The sequence below is a fragment of the Coturnix japonica genome, chromosome Z (assembly GCF_054131305.1).
Source record: "Coturnix japonica strain WE chromosome Z, WE-NBRP24, whole genome shotgun sequence".
Classification (NCBI taxonomy): domain Eukaryota; kingdom Metazoa; phylum Chordata; class Aves; order Galliformes; family Phasianidae; genus Coturnix; species Coturnix japonica.
This window is the reverse complement of record NC_140702.1, coordinates 71,582,568-71,593,646: the sequence shown is the minus strand read 5'-3', so window position 1 is coordinate 71,593,646 and position 11,079 is coordinate 71,582,568.

The following is an 11,079-nucleotide window of genomic DNA, read 5'->3' as shown; positions in this document are numbered from 1 at the left end:
TGAAGTTTTATGGATGTACACTCATGCTTGAGGGCTCTTCAAGAGATTGAACATAGGATGACATATTGGAGGAATTCACTATTCTGTCAGACTACTGAGAAGAAATTAAATCCAGAATGGTTTTCCCTCTTCAATATCAGCCCATCACCTAGATTTAGAGTAGGTATGAATTATACTAAGAATATATGTAATAAAGCTTGAAATTAAGTGGTAATGAGTCCATCCTTAAGGAAAAAATAGAAAGGACTTCAGATGAGTTAAAGGTGTCTAATCTATTTAATATATGAAGAAGGGAAGAATTCCTGTAACCATAACTTAATGAGTTCTATGATTCTTTAAGAGAGATCAGAAACAAAATTACAAATGTTTGCAAATAGGAAAATACAACTTACCTTAATTATCTATGTTCATATCTTTGATATTTCTTTATCATACTTCACTGGAGAATATAAACAGAGAAAAACATTATTTTTTTCTTACCTACCTTGTCACCGCTGGTCTTTTTGATCATGCTGTTACCCAATACAATATTCAAAGTTCTGTGGTTGTTTGTTGCTGTTATTGCTACGTTTCATGATCTTTTCCAGCCTTCTCTTAATTCTGTGTATAGTAATTGTACAAGAGTTTACAAGTATTGACCTTCACAATACAGATTAATTTATAGTGGTAGGTGACAAAATAGTACTTGTTTTAAAAGAAATAGAGATGTAAACAGCAAGGTTTATGACAAATCATCAACATGCAGTACAAGCACTGTGAGGATTCATTCTGAAGATCTCAGAATACTAAACTGTTGTTTCACTGAAGAAATGGATAATTTGATGCCACTGAAAGACACATTAAATCTCTGATGATGCAATTACCACCAGTAAGTAATGTTTGATTAAATATCACTGCATCACACATCAAGAAAAGTTATGTGCAAAAGCTTTAAAAATAGATAATGTCATGCAAACCATCACCAAAGCTATGAGCTCCTTAAAGTCCAAGGGACTAAATCATTACCAGTTCTAGGAGTTTCTTAAAAGTGTGGATGATGACTATATGGTCATCATTTATTTTTCTGAAAGAAAGTGGCTAAGTCAGAAGAAAATGCTAAAAAGAGATTAATGATTTGCAAAGTCAGATCAAGTCCTTTACTGAAACTTAAAGAAAATTTGTGCTAGAACATGAAGATTAAAATTGTTTCACAGATTGAGTTTTTTCTGTGTGTGTGGATTTGACCACTCGTTTAAACAAGTTAAATGTGTATTTTCAAAATGAAAATCACCTTATCTGTGCAGTGTTTCAGACAATAACAGCACCTCAAATGAGAAACATTGGCGAGCTCAACTTAAGAAAAAAAATATTATGCGTACTGATACATTGGCTAAATTTAGTTCTGAGATCGGTGAAAACATGAGGCTGTGTTTTCCATTTTTCTAAACAAATTTTTGAATAGTTTTAAAGATTTCCAAAATTGTTATTTATTTTGTATTTATTTATTTTGGTGTATTTGTGACTATTTTTAGTCAGTATGAACAAATTGCAAATTTTCACATGGAATGTATAGAGTTGCAATGAGACATTTAACTAAATAAATGAAAGCAAGAAACAATTAACAAAAAAGAAAAACCAAAACTGTTCATCATATTTCTTTATCAGACTTATGTCATCACCTGTTGGCAGTACATATGTTTGTGAACAATTGTTGTCAAGGATGAAGCACAGGAAGACTAATATTTCATAATAAAATCTCTGATAGGCACCCTAAGAACTCACTGGAAACTGCAGTTTCTTCCATTGAACAAGACAGTGTTCATTAGTAACACAAAAGCAGGGTGAAATAACCCAGATCTCTAGACTGTCCCTCTGCAGGCCCTCTCTACCCCCAGGCAGATCCATACTCGCAGCCAATTTGGTGTCATCTGCAAACTTAGTGAGGGTACAACAGCAAGTTCCTATAAAATGATGTGCAAATAAATAATCTGTTTGTTCCTATGCTCTGAAACAGCTTTTGAAGTCATTTGAGAAACATAAATGTGTAAGGCAAAGTTTCAGTATTGGCACTTTTGTTCTATGTGGCAGTGAGTCCATATGACAGCAATGCAACTAGGAAGGAATCAAAGTTCCAAAAATGGTGGTATCTAATTCACGGAGTAATGTTCTTACTTCAGTCTGTCAGAGACACAAACATCATTATTCATGTTCTCTTTCTCAGTTTAATGTCTGAAGAGGGTCTTTGAATGCTAATCTTATGGATATGTGAAATCATTGCAGATGAATTTGTCTAATATGAATTCTCATATTAGGATTAGGCTGCCTGAGTTAATGAAAGGGAACCCTGAGAAATGCACATGGTTGATTGGAAAGACTAGAAAATATGTAAGTAGATGCTGTCGGAACTCTTAATTCCCTCCTTTTATTTTTCTGTACTCATTAACTTAGAAAAATTGTATTCAGTGCTAGCTGACCCAAGGAGTACACTTATATTTGCACAGGCAGCAAAATGTAGACAGTAAAATGTATTTTTTCAGTAACATAAAGGCAGATGAGGCATACAAGGAGAGTCTTTTAAATAATAATTGTATAACTAACTTAATTAGTCTTGAATTCAATCAAAAGATAGCATGTTAACACCAGTAAATTCTTTTATAACCATGTACACTAAAACATAAAAACAATAAATAAATTAAAAAATCACAGAAAAGGCTCTCCAGAGTGCAATGTTATATTTATGGCTCTTGAGGAAGAGCAGAATCTGTCCAATTTGATGAAATAGAAAATTACAGACAAATGTGAAGCAGACAATATTTCTGAAAAAGAACTGAAGAACTGAAGAACTGAGGGAAGAGGGACAGAAGAAAGAACCCTCTAAACATTAATAATAAGTCAACCATGAGAATCATGAAAGGTATCACATTTTTTCACTGCAGTCATAGTAGTTGTACTGACATAAAGTCTGTAACACCTGAAGAATTTTTGAAGCCCTAAGTTGATCCTCTGTTCCAACAAAGCTGGACAAGATAAAGAACAGATGTAGCAAATGATGCCTGATTTTCAAGGCAGAGAAATGAGACTTTCTTCAAAGTGACACAGGGAATCTGTGAAAGCTGCCATGTGAAACTTGTGTCTGTCCCTTTGCAGATCATTAGAAAAAATAAATTTTTTTAAAGAAGATATGATCATAGGGCATATTTAATATAAATGAACATGAATGAACATTCAAATATACTCTGGGGATCTCAGACAAAATCAGGCTGGCCATATAAAATGGCTTGCTCCTGTGACTAATAATTCACTCTTATCAGTCTCAAAAGTTTCTAAGAAGTTAGAGGATTTTTCCTTCATTTCCCTGCATATTTGTTATCCTGGAGATTATTTCAAGCTCGCTCTACATTGTGAGGATCTTGAATATCTGTGCCTATGTATTTTGTTTGTTTGTTTGTTTGTTATCTCATAAAAGTATCATCCCCATATATTCTGAGATGCAGTACTGCAAATCTCACAAGCATACATGTCCCACGAATACAGGTAGTCATGCAGTTGGCATTGATTCTTTATTCTTTTTCCTAACACATCCAGGAGAAGACTGATGTTCAGCAGAAAACTCTTACATGTTCTGTGTTTTTGTATGAAACATCTGAGGGGAGAATGAGTGTCTGTTATATTAATGGTACCAACATTTTCTCGCCAAGAAGGATCAGTGAACAGAGGATTCCTAGGAGCAGTCATGTATGACAAGTAACATTGTACTTGAGAACTACCTGATTATATGAAATAAAATAAAGGCTCACCAACAGTATTAGAGGATCATACAGACTGAAAAATTATTCTTTAGGAAGGGAAAAATAATTGATTTACTTACTTGGCTTTTCTGTGTCATTCTCAGATCTTTACTTCTTTTTACTTTGACTTCTACTCCTTTAAAATACTCCCTTAAAAACAAACAAATAGAAAATGAAGAAAGATTTCCTTTTCTCACAAACATTTTAACATAATTATTCTCTTGCTGAGAACAACTGTGATTATTTTTCCCTTGCCAGCTCGAAAAGTTCCACCCACACAGGGCCTAGAGGGTATTGAAATTACAGTTATGTGCCATTTTCTTCTATTTCTTGCATTAGGGAAAGGTGCAAATTGGAGTAGAAGGAAAAAGGATTACATCATAACTGACACTTAACTCATTAATGTGATTGGTTTTGTTTAGGAAACGAAGGAGAGATAATAAAAATTGAGTACAACAGAAGTAGTATTGCAAATTTGTGTGTGAAAAAGAACTTATAAATAATACATTACTTGACTAGTTTTAATAATCAGTGAATTGCAAAATAAAATCTAGAGGGTGCATGATAAAAGAGTTCTCTTGCTCATGTTTCTCTCTTTCTCTTAGGATCTCTCTCATATTCACACATGCACACATCTCCCCACTGTAGTTAACAAGCAAGAAACTGAAAGACACTGTAGGAGGAACAATTTTTACCTAAATTATTTTGAAAGGTTTGTGTCTTTTTCTATGGAAAACTTGGGAATAGAAAGAATGCTGGATTCATTCATTTCCTCCTACAGTTCCCACTTCTTCACAAGAAAAATGGTGAAAATTACCTTTCACCGAAAATAATTAATGTAAATATGGATATAAACTTGTGCACATCCATATCTCAATTTCTTTTGTCACAAATTAGAAAAATCGATCTTTTTTCTTTCTTTTTCTTAAATTGTGATTGAAGATTTTGTTTTATTTTTGTTTTATTTATTTTATTTTATTCATTTTACTTATTTATTTATTTAAATTGATGCATTGTAGTTTCTAATTTTTTTAGGCCACTAAATACCATGTTGGTATGCTGGTATACACTGAAGGGTAGAGGAACTGTAGCCTGATAAAGGACATGTCCTGTTAGTACCCTTGAAGGCAAATATAAATCACAGAATCATAGCATCATAGAATGGGTTGAGTTGGAAGGTACCTTAAAAATCACCAAGCTTCAACCTCCTACCTCAGGCAGATTTGCCACTCATTAGTTCCATGGTGGCAGGTGACAGGATGAGGGGAAATGGCCTCAAGTTGCAGCAGGGGAGGTTTAGGTTGGATATCAGGAAAAACTTTTTATAGAAACGGTGTTTAAGCACTGGAATAGGCTCCCAATTTAGGTGGTTGAGTCACCATTCCTGATGTGCTGAAAAACCATTTGGATATGCTGCTCAGGGACATGATAAAGCAGAGGACTGTTAGAGTTAGGGTAGTATGGTTAGGTTGTGGTCGGACTTGACTATCTTAAACATCCAACCTGAACAATTTGATGATTCTAAATTTGTATTTTATCAGATTCATTAACTGATAAATCATTAGGTAAATGGATTCAACACACTGCATTTTTTAAGGCATTGATATATAACCTTGATTTCAAGGACAAGGACAAGTTGCAAATCAATTCTCACACAGGGATGCATCATTGATATTATGGAGATTTTACCAGTGAAATCAGGTGAATAATTCATACTGGTGTGATTCTTTGTTCCATACTTAAAGCTGGATTAATGGAGAAAATGCATTTCAACTGAATAAGCAACAAAGATTTCTGAGAAATTGATGTGGCTCAGTATTTTTAGCAAGTTAATTAGTAGATATCTCAGTCTTGTATTTAGTTAGTAATCTTGGAGTATTTTCACATTCAGTATTTCATGAGGCTATAAACAAATAAATTTTGTTATCATTTATATTAATTTCCTAACAAAATATTGCTCAGTATCACTAGAAATCTGTTTTATGATGAAAAATAAATAATATGGAGGTGGTTACAGAGTACAATAGTGGGTAGAACAATTTGTTAAATTTAAATTTTCAGTAGTCAGTAAATGAAATACTGAAAGGAAATGAAGGTTTGTGTTCAGAATATTTTCATTGTTCAAAATAAGCATTTTCTATGGACTTAAAAAAAGTTGTGGTTGGTTTCATTTGTTTTCTCTTGAGATTCTCACAGAAGACAGGAGAAGAGGATAGAACATGAGGAAATAAGACTTTATATTTTGCACATGGAACAACAAAAAAAGGAAATATATTTGTTGAATACATTTCTGAGTTATTGAAATAAGTTGATAACGTAAAATCTCATTTAAAGATTATATATTATTTTACTTTTAAATATTTATTTATAGAAACTTTTTGTATCTTCTTACACACACACACAAATAATAAAAAATAAATAAATAACTTTTTTAAAAGGAGGTAACATATGGAGAGATAATAAATATTTAACTCAAATATTTATCTGGTAACAAATTTACTTCTCTGAAAAAAATTGCATTTCACTTAACTGAAAACACTTTCCTGTGTCCACTGCATTAATTTTCCCCATCTGCAGTTGGGAAAAAATGCTTTATGAACACAATTTCCTGTATAAAGAAGAAAGGTAACATTTAGATAAATTTCAGTTATTTATCAGATTAATTTCGCCTTATCACTGAAATACTAAATATGCTTTTAACGTTAGAAAGTAAAAGAGATGCTGTTTCTACTCACTTTTAAATGCATGCTGTATTTATAGACCATATCTTTAAGTAGCTGGAAGCACATTATCATTACATGCCTGAAGTTGACAATATGGAAAACTTTAATTGCTCTTTTAGCTTCATGTAAAGTGCTTCAGAGAGTGTAATATGATATCATTCACTATTCGTTTAAAAATGAAATTGTGTTGTGTTCATCACGTACCTGTGAAGAAAATGTGTCCTACTCTGGAAGTTACAAGATACACTCTTCTACATGAGCTCAAGGCTGTTTTGTTATAGTGTACTTAAATAATGCACAAGTACATGATTAATTACTTAAATTTTACAGTTTGTAATTTTTAAGTAGCTTTACTTTTTAAAAATACAGCCTCAGTACAGGATTTGAATATAGAATGAATAAACTTACAGGAGTTAAGAGTTCTGTATAGAAGCTCAGTAAGAGACTAACATTACCCAAACTGTGCAATAGATCACATTCACACAGTTCTCAAATAATGTTCAGCATAATCTGAATAAATTTGTAAAAAGAAAAATCTCAAATAAACATAAATAATCCATAAATTTTTATACAGAAATTCTCAAAATATTTATTCCAACTATTTCATTCTTTTTCATCCAAATGAAAATTTCCTTCTTTTTCACCCAAAATGTTCTTTATGTGGGATAATATTTTTACATTTGAAAAGTGAAACAGACATTATAAATATACACGTACCTCTATGCAAGAAGTTAATTTTCTGTTTTGCTAGTTCTACAGGTAAGAGAGGAAAATGAAAAGAAAAATCAGGAATTCCGTATCTTGTCATGACGAATTTTTTGCTGTTGTTTTAATATTTATCTGTTTGCTCATTTGCTTGCTTGTTTGCTCTGTTTTAAATAGATAGAATTCTGGTGGAACTATGGTATATCTGAGAAATTTATAAGAAATCTATCTAGACAGTAATATTCAAATAAGCAACTTTTCTGCAGAGGAATCTCTTGTAAGGTCTTGTTCTGCAGCTGGACAAAGTATTGGGTTTGGGAATTTCAACATAATTCCTAGTTTATTTTAAATCCAGTATTGGAAGACAACATCAAGCAATAAGTGAAGGTTTGCATTGCTACCAGGAATGCTATGTTTCCTGGAAAACAAACAAACAAACAAACAAAAATACACCAACTCAATGATTTTATTGCAGAAAGTAACTTATTCAGAAACAACTTAAGTGAACTGCAACGTTATTATACTTGTGTAAATACAACTGCATATTGAATCTTCAGTTAACAAAAAAAAAAAAAAAGTCTTAAACTACATAGTTCTGATTTATTTGGCATAGGTAAATTTAATGTGCTAAGGAGGCAGCACACAAATTAAAGTCTTCTGTATCAAAACATAATCAACTTGGCATTCTTGGTACTTATTTTTATGCTTCAGCATGTGAGATATAGAAACAGGAGTGGAGTATAATTCAATTTATTTTCTCCAGATGAATGTATTATTATGCTCATGTTGTCTGACCATTTAATCATATAAAAGAACAGATGTTTGATGGAAAAAAAGAAATGTCAGGAACAACAACAACAAAAAAACCTAACTAACTAAAAAAACAACAAAACAAACAAACAAACAAACAAACAAACAAAAAGCATACAGACATATATGTAGGACATAAAAGCCTATTTATAAATTCAGGCAAGCATGAACAGAACAGTTTACATAGGCAGTACCAGTACCAACTTGATCAGTAATCCAATTCCTGTTTATGCAAAACATCTTAGATCTTAAGTCTGTTTTTTCCATCGAAATTATGGAATTATAGAATGGTTTGTGTTGCAAGAGAATTCAAGGACCATCAGGTTTCAACCCCCCTGCCAAATGCAAAGTTGCCAGCAGCTAGATCAAGTACTAGAACAGATAGCCTAGGGTTCCGTCCAACCTGGCTTTAGACATCGCCATGGATGGAGCAACCACAACCTCTCTGGACAACCTATTACAGCACCTCAGCACTCTCTCACTAAAAAATTTCCAGAACATCCAATCTAAATCTCCATTTAGTTTAAAATAATTCCCCCTTGTTCTATCACTATCTACCCTTGTGAAAAAAAAACATTCCCCCATGTTTCTAACCCCCTTTTAAATATAGGAAGGCTGCAATGAGTTCTCCCCTTAACTTTCTTTTCTTTTTTCAGACTGAACAAGACCAGTTCCTTTAGCCTATCTTCATAGGAGAGGTGTTCCAGCCCTCTAATCGTCTTTGTCACCTTCCTCTGGACCTTCACAAAAAGCTTCATGTCTTTCCTGTGCTGACAGCCACTTGGACACAATTCTCCAGCTGAGAGCTCACAAGTGCTTCCTTCATCTTGCCAGCCACTCCTGTTCTGATGGAACCCAGGATATCATTTTATCCTTTCAGGCTGCAAGTACAGACAAAACAGAAGTGGTAGATAAAAACAGTAAAAAGTTTTTCCAACTCATCAGTCTATAATGGTTTTATACCTTATACATCTGAGAACTCACTCCCCTCAAATAATTTTACAAAGCAGGGAGCATTTTCTCTTTTCACTGAATTACAGTCTTTCAGAAGAATCACACTGAATATACAGGCTTTTGAGCTGTGTATAACTGGAATTGTTCCTTTTGTTATTTGGTTGCCATCTCGGCAATCATTTTGTTTCAAATTTTAGAGCTTGCCATCCATCTGCATTTATCTTCTGTGCCTACTCCTTCTCATTCTGCACTAGCAAAGATGTACCAATGCCATTGTACAGTGTGCAGCTCTGAGCCTGTAGGAGGTCTGTGCTGAAAGCTTCTCATGTTTTGCCTTTCAGTTTAGCACTTCCTCCCACAGTTCAACTGAAGTATTTTATTTCTTCATTTAGTTGACAGAAAATTTGGATGCCTTGTGTGCATGTTGTTTGACTTTTTGAAGAAAAGTTTTATGTTGTAAGAAGTGACTGGTGATGTTCTGTCCAATATGAGCACTTTTTGGGGTTTCCTTCTCAGCTGAAAATAGTAGGTACGCAAATGATTACAGTAGCAGATGTGATTTGTGACGTCAATGCTATTTCTGGACCCTTTTAATGGAATAATCCATCAGAATGAGAGTATAATGACAGGCAAGTGATGCATAAGCAAACAGACCTTGTGATGTTAATCCAACTTGTGTTTTTTAGCAGGTAAATGCTACTCTGGCAATTAATTAATCACTTCTGTCTTTTAATTGCACTGTTGTGAGGTGAAGACTTCTAAAGTAGCTTCAACAAAAGCTATTGATGCTGGCTGTCTCCTCAGATATCTGTACTTCCTGGAATTTTCTTGATATGTACAGTGAGACAGACTTAGATATGATGCCTACAGTTCCTCTAGGATAAAATGTCGCATGGCAGGATCCTCTTGGAGGAGAAGCTTATTCTGTGCTCTAAAATTTGTATTGTTATGCTAGAAAGACTTTTTTTTCTTTAATTATTTTTTAAAAGATAGTTCAAGCGATTTTCAGGGATTCCTGTGAATTTGGTTTGATTCACTTAAAAATATGTGATAAATAAGGACATTTGACTTGTTCTCCTATTATTGCACAGGCTTGTGTTCTATACAATTTATTCTACATCCTAATCTGTATGAAAGTCTAGAGATGATAAGACCTGACCTATTTTTAACTACTTCTAGAAATTCCAGTGATTGAACTGACAGTCACAAAACTGCATTTCATTCATGCAACTCCTTAATTATTACAGAAGGTTTTGTATAAAGTACTATAAAATACTGCAAATTCTGTTAATGAAATTGGAAAGTCCACAGTGTGAAAGAAATGTCAGAAGGCCTTGTTGCAATGTTACAATATCAAAAAACATCCAAAATTCAAGACCACAAAATATGTTGTTCTTAGTACTGTAATGTTCAATGTGAGGATGTATGTGGTTATCTATTATAGATTACTTTAATTCCTTCAATAAGTATATGCATCAACAAGCAAGGCACAGAATCACAGAATAGTTGAGGATGGAGCTCTTCTCAAGCTCTTCTAGACCAACTTCCCTGGTCAAGCAGAGACCATGCTAACCTGAACTGGTTACAGCATTATTCCTATCATCTACACATACACATATGTACATACATAAAGTCTTTGTTCATTTCCTTCCTACATTTTTTCCTACTTTATTTTTGGAATATAAATGTTGAATATTTCCGAATACATACAATATTTCAACTCCTTCAGAATACTATTTTAACACAAACAATGAAAAGAGTATTTAGAATTAAATGCAACTCATTTTCTCCAGATATTAACAAATCTGTGTGGAAAAACAAACATTTTGTCTGCATGAAGTCATCTGTAAAATCTTTTCACAGAATGTGATGAATATTCATGCTAGTTAAAATTCCTCTTTCTTTGACTTTTTGGAAAACAAAGGACTTGTTACTATGAAAACTTATATTTAAATTATTTTCTTTTTGCTTTCCTCTTCCTCACTGTGCTCTGTATTACTCATACTAGATGCTGATGTTAATGGAAACTGCTTGGTCATGGAGAAAACAGAATTTTCTAAGACAGTGTACTAAGTTTGGTTAGACATTCCTTCATCTCCTGTAATATAAGTTAGTATGCA